The sequence below is a fragment of the Rhinolophus sinicus genome, chromosome 5 (genome assembly GCF_057876585.1).
Source record: "Rhinolophus sinicus isolate RSI-liver-muscle chromosome 5, RSI-T2T, whole genome shotgun sequence".
NCBI classification, from domain to species: Eukaryota; Metazoa; Chordata; class Mammalia; order Chiroptera; family Rhinolophidae; genus Rhinolophus; species Rhinolophus sinicus.
Window position 1 is genome coordinate 68020786 of NC_142505.1, and position 10572 is coordinate 68031357.

General features: G+C 36.7%; 1 pseudogene; it reads left to right on the forward strand.

Moving 5' to 3' along the window:
• Positions 1–8293: 8293 nt before the first annotated feature.
• On the forward strand, positions 8294–9648 carry LOC109439010 (coiled-coil domain-containing protein 90B, mitochondrial-like; annotated as a pseudogene).
• The last annotated feature ends 924 nt before the right edge of the window (positions 9649–10572 follow it).

Consider the following 10572-nt stretch of genomic DNA (forward strand, 5'->3'; position numbering starts at 1 on the left):
TCAATTTTAGTTGCAGGGGGCGCTGCCCACCATCCCTTGCGGGACTCGAGGAATTGAACTGGCAACCTTATAGTTGAGAGCCCACTGGCCCATGTGGGAATCGAACCGGCAGCCTTCGGAGTTAGGAGCACGGAGCTCCAACCGCCTGAGCCACCGGGCCGGCCCCTTGGTTTTGGTTTTTAATTAAAGTTTATTGGGGTGACAATTGTTAATAAAGTTACGTAGGTTTCAGGTGTACAATTCTGTATTACATCATCTATAAATCCCATTGTGTGTTCACCACCCAGAGTCAGTTCTCCTATCACCATATAGTTGATCCCCCTTACCCTCATCTCCCACCCCCCCACCCCCCTTACCCTCTGGTAACCACTAAACTGTTGTCTGTGTCTATGAGTTTTTGTTTCTCATTTGTTTGTCTTATTCTTTTGTTGTTTTTGGTTTATATACCACACATCAGTGAAATCATATGGTTCGTTGCTTTTTCTGTCTGACTTATTTCGCTTAGCATTATACTCTCAAGATCCATCCATGTTGTCACAAATGCTCCTATTTTCCTATTTCATCTTTTCTTTTTTTAATTAAAGTTTATCGGGGTGACAACTGTTAGTAAAGTTACATAGATTTCAGGTGTACAATTCTGTATTACATCATCTATAAATCCCATTGTGTGCTCACCACCCAGAGTCAGTTCTCCTTCCACCACCATATATTTGATCCCTTTTACCCTCATCTACCACCCCACACCCCCCTTACCAGAGGGAAATCACTAAACTATTGTCTGTGTCTATGAGTTTGTATTTCTTCATTTGTTTTCCTTGTTCCTTTGTTGTTTACAACCAAAGTGTCCTTTGATAGATGATTCGATAAAGATGTGGTATATATACACAATGGAATACTATTCTGCCATAAGAAAAGATGAAATAGTGCCATTTGCAACAACATGGAGGGATCTTGGGATTATTATGCTAGTCTCTGTTTTAGTTGTGGTCTGCTACTGTTTTGACAGAGATTTCCTTAAATACCTGGAGGAAAAGATAAAAAAAGAACCAAAGCACCCTCTGCTGGTCTCCGCACTTAGGTTCAAGCATGGCATCCATGCTTCGACAGCCATTGACCAGTCTGCCTTAGAGTTTATTTCTTGCTTGTGCTGGTCCTGGAGATGAGTCAGACAAAAAATCGGAGTCCTCTTAGGTCCTCTCTAAGTCAATGCCCCTCCTGTCCGAATTTCCTGGCACATGTACTCTTCTTTTCAGTGTCCTAATTTTTCAAAGCAACTTTTTCCCCAGCTTTCCTATTAGGATTTTAGTGTGTCTATTGTTTGCCTCAACTATAAAATTTTGCCCTAAAGTGCAATGTTTTATTCATTTGCTTTACAATGTTCTTTTTTAATTTTAATGATCTATTTTATATATCTATAACCTAAATATAACTTTAATATAAAAATATATTTAAAAATCAATATAAAATGATCAGTAACATATTTTACTTTTTTCTGTATTTTATTTTTTATTTTTAATATATTTTTTATTTTTCAATTACAGTTGACACACAATATTATATTAGTTTCAGGTGTACAATATAGTAATTAGCATTTATATAACTTATGTGGCGATCCACTTCAGATCAAAAGACAGACTGAAAGTAAAGGGATGGAAAAATAACTTCATAAAAATTGAAATGGTCTACAATGTTTTAAAGAGAGTCCTCTATGTAGCTGTTTTTCAGCCCTGAGAAAAATAAAGGTGAGCTCCTTACAGTAGTCTTTCAAGTAAACCCAAGATAGTTCAAAACAGACAAGCACAATTCTTCCAGAATCACATCTCTCCTTCCTCTTGATCCAAGGACCAGGGTCCCACAGAGGGAGTGTGGGCTGCCATCTTCAGGACCGCTGCCAAACAGGAGACTGGTGTGCAAGAGTAAACAGGACACCTAGAGTTCCCTATCACTTTTAAATTTGTCTTTTTAGATACAGTGTTCACTTGAATTCTGTAAATATTTGACTCTTTTTCCATACTGACAGTTAATTCTCACTGTTTTTGCTCAGTTTTTGGTGTTTATGCATAGGGATGTGCCCTTGGAGAAATTTACTTATCCATTTTCATGGTCACTCCCCAAATTTTCTTTTATAGGTTTTTTTTTTTTTTTTTTGGTTGTTCAGATCAGACTCAACTCAATGACCTCTCTTTGACTTCTGTTGTTATTTCATTTAGCTCTCTTTTACTCTATAAGAATAACACCATAGGTTATTTTGATAAAATTCATTTATAAACAAACCATATATCAGTGTCTTCTAGCATATTCTATGTTCTAGACTTCTCTTGTTTCCTTAGGGTGTTATTTTTCCCCCCTCTATAACCACTGATTCCTAGGAACATTTAAATTTAAATCTGAAGGATATAATTCAATTGAGGTTAAATATCTTTGGAAGAAAGGCTTCGCAATGATGCTGTATTCTTCATGTGATTATATTACATCAGAAAGCACATTTTTTAAGCAGAATTCTAAGATAGAATTCTAAGACAGATTTCACCATGTAATGTACATGGCTCATAAAACCAACCCACTGATCTTGAGTGTGGGTAGAACCCGTTACTATGATGTGGTAATTATATTATGTTATATAAAAATGAACCTTGAAGATCTAATTAAGGTATCTAATTTGTTGATGTTACATAAAGAAAAAGAGAGACAGAGACAGAGACAGAGACAGAGACAGAGCACGTCCTATGTGTTATAATTAGGGATGACCTCAGAGGTCCTGCCAGCCCCCAGAGAGGAAGCTACCATGTTATGCAGGGGCCAAATGTTAAGGACCCAAGAATGGATCCTTAGAACTGAGAACAGTGCTGTCCTACAGCTAACAAAAAAACATAAAATCGTGCTTCTAAACACCCGTGGCAGCTTGAGTATCCAACTAGCCAATACTTTGATTTCAGATGTTTCAGAACCCAACTAAAACATTTTGGCTCCTGACCACAAACTACGACTTATTAAATTTGCGTTATGTTAAGCTGCGAAGTTCATGGTAATTTGTTATACAATATAAAATGAATACAGCACACAAGGTCGGATTGTTTATTTTAGAGATCATAGGATTGATTAATAAACAGTGAGTTTGTCACTAAACTTTTACTTGTTTTATGACACTTGCATTATATCAATATCTCCTTTTTGAGTAACACTGAAAATGGGACCAGGAACATTTATATTTTTAATACCATTCAGTCCATGCCATTCATTATTCATTTTGATGTCCAAATTCTTTAAGCTTTGCCTTTGGAAGCCCCTAAATGCTGTTTTCTCTGTCTTTTTGCTACAGTCTCACTAGTGTTGAAATAAGTTGTTGTTTTTTGATAAGGGTTCATTTTGTGTATTCCTTACTCAAGACCAAGGAATCCTGTTAGTCTTACAGGGACATAGATATTCAGAAATCAAAACCTGACTGTAAGGTATGCTCACTGTTCTTGCTTTCACCTTACCTTCAGCCATTTTGGTGAGGAAAGCTAGGTAATATAAGTCATGTGTTCTTATTACCATCTCCAGTTGATGTGTTTGAGTTGATCCTATGCTATATCTGTATGGAAGGTAGAATCACAGTGTAGGAGTTTTGTTTTACATGCCATGATGTAACTGCATGAACACCCAGGTGTGAGCATTGTGAATTAAGACATTAAAATGTTTTCAACTGAAGTGTCCCTGTTTCCCCTGCTATACTCTGAAAAGAAAATAACTATTATTTCCCTTTGGAGACTCCTTCTTTCACAAACAACCAGACATTACTATGCTTTAAAGATAACATGAGAATTACTCATCTGGGCAGACCAGGTAATGACCGCCCTTCCATAAAACTGCAGCTTGACTCTCTCATATACAGACACACCCTCAAGGACCACCCCACGTCACTTTATTTTCCAGTCTGAGCAATAGTGAGAAGGTAGTGGAAAAGGAACTTAGATCCAAGTTCTTGGTTTCAGCTATTTGCCTTCCAGGGTCTACCCAGGCAAACGTGGGAAGTGCACTTTATCTTAATGTGTAGAATAACATATAAGAATGCTCAGAACAAATGTGGTAGACTTTACATGAAAGGCTCACTTCAGCAAAAATTTTCTAGAAACCATCAATTTCTAAATTTTTATTTATCTGAGTGAAACCTATATTCTTGTTATGTCAGTTCAGACACTGAATGTTAAGCAGACTGAAAATTTGACTTTATTCTTTTTGAGTACTTATTTCTAGTATCTTCTGTGAAATATAGTTATACTAAATGTAAGCCATTGTATTTCTTTAAAATGTTTATTTTGTCATGAATTCTAAAGGCCTATGTATTTCTTCTCACTTCCTTTTTGAAAATTTTGTGCATACTATTCTATTTGATATGTCCTAAGGATGTTGTGAGGGAGTAAGTAAAGTGATAGAATTATTTTACTTTTGTGACATAATAGTGCTAGGTTTTGTTTGTTTTTTTTAAATGCATAGGATGATATAATTTTAACAGGTGACAACATTTTTATCTTTTTAATCATTGTAATTAGTGAACAAATTCTTATTTCATATAACATGTAACTTGAGGTATTTTCTTCCCAGTGATTTAGTTGATTTCACACTTAGGAAAGTAATTCATATGTATTTAGAAAAAAGCATAAAGTTTCAACTATAGATTTTGTTGAAATATTTTAATTTTACTATTTTAATTACCTGAAGCTATGAGATATGATTAACAAAGTACTTTATGTTAGTCCCAGTTCCTTTTCATATTTAATGAAAAAAAGTAAGTCAAAATAATTAGGAAAATTTCCTTCCTCTAGTTCAAAATATGTTATCTATTAATGAAATTTTAATGCAGTTTCTACTCAAAACTTGAACTGTTATTTAACAAAATATTTTTTAATAAAATCATGTGATTTACCACAAATGTCAGGTTAGTAATCCACTACTAACTAAACTCTGCATGTCTTTTACAATTTTTTGCTTTCAAAGGAGAGAATTGTGGCCGGTCCATGAACGTGGTGAATAAAAGGATAAAACCAAGATGGCAGGGTTTTTTCTTCTTGGCCAGAAGAAAACCTTCACTTATGGCCATACAATGAGAAAATTTCCAGTTGCTTTTAAACTTATTAAAAGTGCCAAATTCCTTTCTCCTCTGCTACTGTGATGCCAGCTGATCTCATGAAGAAGAGAGAACAGGCTGAGTTTGGTCCTGAATTATAGATGTAAAATATTTTGTTTCCTTCAGCTGACACTTGCAAGGCCCTAACTGTGAGGAATTTAATGCATTCTATGCCCTTTTATGCCACCCTTGACACAATGAAAATGAGAGCATAAGACTATGCAAATTGTTTGACAAAGTTATCACACTTTGCTCTCATAATTTCTGTAATGATCACGAAAACAAAAGGAGGCTGAAATGTGGGTTTCCTGTTAGAGTGATTTTCTCCTTGTGGCAGAACTCCTCTGGGTTTTCCTATCTCTGCTTCTTTATTTCTCCACCAGGCTGTAGACCTGCAGGGATTGTAAATATCCTAGTAGTAGGATAGAACCTCATATTCCAGTCGTCTGTCAAAGAACAAGTGACAGTCTGTGCTGTGGTTTTGGGCATCAGCTTTCAATCATTTATTCAATGCTCCCTAGTGATCTCTTTCGTAGTGCTTTACAGTTGAATATTTTACAAACAAATTTGCACGCCTTTGCTTTCTTCACATATTCCAGATGCTTTTTTCTAATTTTCTCTATGGTTTTCCTGTTTTGGGGATATACAAACCACCCACTGTCTCCCTGAGCCACCAAAACCCCCTTCTCACAGTGTTACTCTTACCTCCCCAATATTCTTTATATCTTTATACTCATTATTTTGTTGAACAGATCTTTTCCATATGATAATAGAGTAAATAACAAAAATAATGATAATATAGACCAAAATGAGAATGACAAACCAATCTGATACTTAATATGTGGTTGATATGATTCACTTTTACTTCCTTATATTCTGACAGCCTTTCAGTGAGCTTCTCAGGATTGTGGCATGAATCACATGATTGGACACAATTTAGGATTAGCTTTGGTACTCAACACTGAGCAAATGGTCTGCCATGGAAACAGGCTCCTGCTCCCGTCAAGGTGGGACCTTGATGCTCACTAGGGCATACTCTTGCAACCTTCACCATCACCATGGGGTCCAGGCTTCAGTCACCAAAATAAATGCCTCAATCTGAATTGGAAAGTTTTAGTTGTTTACAGATCTTACGGTTTTGTTGTTTTTCTGCAGAATCCATATAGGCTAACTGTCAAGCTATGTGTGAGAAGTCACTCTTATCGTCAATAATTACTGTTCAGTGAAAATGTCTAGATCATTCTTGGCTAAGATTTCTTGTTCCCTACAAGTACACCAGAAAGGGAAATCTAGAGAAGGCTGATGGGGCATATGCTTTTGTTTGGATCTTTTACTGCTTTCACTTGTTTAAATTTTGTTTAGCAATTATCCGTAAGCAGGCTTTTCTGCATGATAGGGTTCAAATTCCTTCCTGTCCTTCAGTTACTTATAGGGAAGGTGGGAAAAAAAACAAATACTTGCCATTCACAGGGTAAATGTCACTATGGAAAGAAGCACCGTTTCTGTGGGAGCCTAGAACAGGTCACATTCAGAGCACCGTAGGGGTGGGGGTGGAAAACAGACAAGCAGCATACTGAGAATGGCATGATTGAGTTGAATCTTGAATGATGACTAATAAACTAGTTGGATTCAGTCTATATTTCAGGTCTAGAAACTACTGATACCAGATCACAGAGGTTGTTAAACACAGTGGTGATAGTTGCTAATATGGCAGAAATGATGCTATTCTTACCAGATCTCGTTTTTCTCCACAGATATCTTAAAAAAAAAAAAAAATTCTATGAAGATGACCAAACTTCCTAGTTATGTTGACATAAAAAACTCCTTTTATCCACAAGTCACTTTGGAATCTCAGCAAACATGTTCCTTTTTGTTTTCAAAAAAAATTTTTTTCAATTACAGTTGACATACAATATTATATTAGTTCCAGGTGTACAGCATAATGGTTAGACATTTATATAATTTAAGAAGTGACTCCCCCCATAAGTCTAGTACCCATCTGACACCATATATAGTTGTTATGATATCATTGACTATATTCCCCATACTGTACTTTACATTCCCATGACTATTTTGTAACTGCCAATTTGTACTTCTTAATCCTTTCCTCTTTTTTACCATCCCCCCAACCCCATCCATCTGGCAACCATCAGTTTGTTCTTTGTATCTATAAGTCTGCTTCTGTTTTCCTTGTTCATTTATTTTGTTTTTAGAGTCTACAAATAAGTGAAATAAGGTATTTGTCTTTCTCTGTCTGACTTAGTTCACTTACCATAATACCCTCTACGTCCATCCATGTTGTTGCCGATGGCAAGATTTCATTCTTTTTTACTGCTGAGTAATATTCCACTTCTTTGTCCATTCATTTACTGATGAGCACTTAGGTTGCTTCCATATCTTGGCCATGGTAAATAATGCTGCAGTGAACATAGGGATACACATGTCTTTTGGAATTAGTGATGGGTTTCTTCAGGTAAATATCCAGAAGTAGAATTCCTGGGTCCTTCTTTGTCTCTTGTTATAGCCTTTATTTTAAAATCTATTTTGTCTGGTGTAAGTACTGCTACCTCAACTTTTTTATTATTATTATTTTCATGTAATATCGTTTTCCATCCCTTTACTTCTAGTCTGTGTGTGTCTTTTAATCTGAAGTGAGTTTCTTGTAGGCAACACAGGTAAAGGTCTTGGTTTCTTATCTATTCAGCCCCCCTGTGTCTTTTGATTGGAGCATATAATCCATTTACATTGAGAGTAATTGTTGATAGATACGTAGCTATTGCCATTTTATTATTCATATTTTTTATCCTTTTCCTTCCTCCTCCTGCTCCTCCCACTCCTGCTCTTCCTGCTCCTCCTGTTCCGGTTCCTCTTCCTCCTTCTCCTCCTCTTCCTTCTCCTGCTACTCTTCCTCTTTCTTTTTAAAGAAGTCCCATTAACATTCTTTGTAATATTGGTTTGGTGGTGATGAAGTCCTTTAGCTTTTTCTTGTTTGGGAAGCTCTTTATCTGTCCTTCAATTCTAAATGATTGTTTTGCTGGGTTAGAGTAATCTTGGTTGTAGGTCCTTGCTTTTCATCACTTTGAGTATTTTGTGTCAATCCTTTCTGACCTGCAAAGTTTCTGTTGAAACATCAGCTGACAGTTTTATGGGAGCTCCTTTATAGGTAACTAACTGGAAGGATGTAATTTGAAGCCAGTGGATATAACTCCTTTAGAACAAAGGAAATTAACTTTTGATACCCATGCATTGGTTCAGGACTTAAAAACTCATGGATCTGACAAAGCACTAGCAGAAACGACTCTGTCAGCATTAACCACTTTATCAAATGTCAGCTTGAATACTGTCTATAAGGAGATGGCCACTCAAGCTTAACAGGAAATAGTACAACAACCAATGACTCATTTGAACTCCATCAGGAAAAACATAGCCATCCTAGAGAAAAGGGAATTGCAAATCTAAGAGCAGAGAATGAGAAAATGAAATTTGAATGATAACAAGTAAAGCAACAAATGATAAACCAAACAAGTCAGAGCGGGCATCAACCTAGAAAGGAACAGAATAACAGATATGTTTACAGATCAAGAAAGGAAACTTATGGAAGCAACCACAGAATTTACCAAAAAGGATACCAAAACCAGAAGTTGTGGTCACACAGCAACCTAGCCGTTTGTCCCCTCCAATCTTTCCTTAGGGAAAGAAAGACTCTGCGGGACTGTCCCTCTTTGGGGTTGAGTTCATTTATCCTAAGTCTCCCTATTTGGTCTTTGTAAGCTGGGTTTGCAGTCAAAGACAAGTAATGATTCCTCATGGGAGGAACGACTTAAGCCAGACAGGACCCCATTGGGACCCCCATGAGTTAACATAATAAAAGTCAGGAGGTAGCCATACCCCTCCTCCTCACCATGATGGGAAACTGCTAATGCATGCCCCAGTTGTTGTCTGCACTCTGCTATGCAAAGGACTTCTTAGAGCTATAAGATAATGCTCTTCCTGCTTAGCTCACGGGATGGTTTTACCTTGTGAGACTTGCTCCCCCAGGGGGTTGAACACACCCACCTTAGTTGCCTGGGGACAATGAGCATCAGTTGCTTTGGGACAGATATCTGGGAATTGGAAGAATTTTTATGGTGTGGTGTGAGAATTTCGTAGACCCTGCCTTTAATCTTGTGATGCTTATTGTAAGAAATCAATAAGTACCCACACCGACCGGATTCGGGCCTCCAGTCCCTGGAGGCTGCGAGTCCCTCGGTCTTCTGTGATTTAACTATATTTGAGTCTCTGTCTCTTTATGATAGTTTAACCCTCACCACCTCCCTCGCCTTCCCACGGCTTGTGTTGTGCAGGTCGCAACAAGAAGTATTATTTTAGAGACCACTAATAGAACTGACACTGAAATTGCTTCTTTAAAAACACTAGTGGAATCTAACAAACTTGAGACAATTTGTTTTCTTGCAGCCTCATGCTTACTTGCCTGGAAATAGCACTGGGATTTTATAGAATTGGGAAAGAGCCCTAAAATAACTATATTATGCCCCTGCGGCTGCCACTATGGACTTTTCAGAGACTTCACCAGGATCGGTTGACTTTGAATATTGAAAGTTGCAGCAAAAGATTATTGAAAGTATTTATTGACTAAAAAGAAAAACTTTAGAAGGAGAAGATGTATTTTATCTGTTTTTTAAGTGTCTATTATGTTGAAAAGCTGCCATTCAAAACCTGATTAATTTTGTCTTTATCCTTTTGATAGTTCATAGAAATCGAACGAGAGTGTTTGCTTGAACAACTGTGTAAATCATATAGGAAGCATCTCTTTGGTAGCTAATGCCCACATACTTTGCTATTATTTTCTACTTTCCTAACAACTACTGCACAATTACTTTTGCCATATAAAAATATTACAACAAAGTTGTTTGGATTTTAAAAGTGACTTACCCGAATGCAACAATGCATTAAAAAGATTATTCATCACGACCAAGTGGGGCTCATCCCTGGGGCACAGGGATGTTTCAACATCTGCAAATCCATCAATGTGATACATCACATAAACAAAATAAAGGACAAAAATCATATGATTATATCAATTGATGCAGAAAAAGCATTTGACAAGATACAACATACATTTATGATTAAAACACTTAATAAAATGGGTATAAAAGGAAAACACCTTAATATAATAAAGGCTGTATTTGACAAACCCTCAACTAATCTCATAATTAACATTGAAAAACTGAAGCCCTTTGCTCTACATTCAGGAACATGACAGGGCTGTCCCCTATAACCTCTGCTTTTCAACATAGTGTTGGAAGTCCTCACCAGAGCAATCAGGCAAGAGAAAGAAATAAAAGGCATCCAAATTGGGAACAAAGAAGTTAAATTGTCACTCTTTGCAGATGACATGATGCTATATATAGAAAACCCTAAAGACTCCACCAAAAAGCTATTAGAAACAATCAACGAATACAGTA